Source organism: Triticum dicoccoides, unplaced genomic scaffold, assembly GCF_002162155.2.
Source record: "Triticum dicoccoides isolate Atlit2015 ecotype Zavitan unplaced genomic scaffold, WEW_v2.0 scaffold215197, whole genome shotgun sequence".
NCBI classification, from domain to species: Eukaryota; Viridiplantae; Streptophyta; class Magnoliopsida; order Poales; family Poaceae; genus Triticum; species Triticum dicoccoides.
In genome coordinates this window covers 1,048-2,544 of record NW_021239814.1, presented here as the reverse complement: position 1 = coordinate 2,544, position 1,497 = coordinate 1,048, and the positions used below count along the sequence as shown (strand labels likewise).

The following is a 1,497-nucleotide window of genomic DNA, read 5'->3' as shown; positions in this document are numbered from 1 at the left end:
AGCAACCTTGCGGCAACTGCGAAGTGAATGCCATGGCTGGCTTCGAGCGCTCTTCTCCATGGCCGTCGCAGCCGGACGCGCTAGTAGCCATGGCTGGCTTCCGTTTTTCGTTTTCCTGACGATATGTTGGAAGCAGTGTTCTCTGGAGTTGGAACCATCATCCATTTTTGCTGGAATCAGCAGCCACCGGTGGTAAAGACGACGAGGTACGGTGCTACTACCAGAGAGTTTTTTTGCTGGAACCAGATCCTGGAGATGCTGGAACCATCTTCTTTTTTGCTGCAACCAGGCAGCTGCCGGGGTAAAGACGATGGGGTACGGTGCTACTACCATACAATTTTTTTGCTGGAACCGGGCGGAGAAAAAGTTGCATCCGCTATCGATCGGTGATGCAACGAGACGGCGTCGAGATGTGTTTTGCTGGAACCAGCAAAAAATTTGCTGGAACCCATAAGAATTTTTGCTGGGATGATAGATGAAAATTTTGAAGCGGCCGGCGCAACTTTAGGTTTTTTTGTTGGATTCGATGTTTTTTTGCTGCAACCAGCATGTGATTTTGCTACTACTGACAAACTAATGGAGTTTTGTGTTTTTGCTTCTTTTTTGCTGAGGACACGGTGGTGCGAACCGAACGACGGCGATGAGCGGAGGCGGTGGTGGGGGCTCAGGGATGTTGCAACCACGGTGGCATGCGCTGGAGCCGGTCGGCAGGCGAGCTGCATTTATCAATGAAACATGGGCGGCTGTCGTAGGCGAGCGGTGGCGGCGAGCACGGCAGCGGCTGTCGACGGCGACAAACGGGGGAGAGGCAGCCAGGCGCTGCGCTGCACGACGTGGCGATGACGGGGCGGCCGCCATGGCCTGCGGTGTTTCTTGAGATCTGAAACGCGAACAGAGATGAGAAGGAAGGAGACGACCTAAATGAACGAGCATCCAACGGCTCGGGATGGGCCAATCGGGTGGCTGGGGCGCGACCGGCCGAAACTTTCGACCGGCGCGCCGGCGCCTATCAGTCGCCTTATATTTAGGAACGGATAGTGGAATCGCTACAAAGACTTATATTTAGGAACGGAGGGAGTACTATGCTTAGCCTGTTCCTGGAGATTTGGAGAGGTGGGAGTGGGGGGCACAGGGAAAATATCTGGTGCACCGGAGCTTGTGGTGCTACCGGTGCACCAAACTCACATTGTGCTTTTACAATGTTCAAAAAATTATGAAAAAAATTAGCATGCTTGCACAACATCAATGTAGATTGTCACAAAATTTCAAGTCAAAATTCAAAACATAACTCCCAAAACAAAAATGACAAATTCAACACTGAATAGTACATAACATAACTTGGGCTTTAGATTTGGCCCATTATCACATTGATATTAAATTTGTCATTTTTATATCTCAAAAAATATTTCAACTTTTTATATGATATTTTGTGATATCATACATTGATGTTGTGTTAACATGCTAGAATTTTTTTATGATTTTTAAAAATATTCTATG

General features: G+C 48.2%; 1 long non-coding RNA gene across 1 annotated transcript; it reads left to right on the top strand.

The window, feature by feature from the left end:
* Nucleotides 1-7: 7 nt before the first annotated feature.
* On the top strand, nucleotides 8-1,246 carry LOC119345209. Its single transcript, XR_005166958.1, has 2 exons — nucleotides 8-206; nucleotides 290-1,246. It is a non-coding gene; the product is annotated as an uncharacterized LOC119345209 (long non-coding RNA).
* The last annotated feature ends 251 nt before the right edge of the window (nucleotides 1,247-1,497 follow it).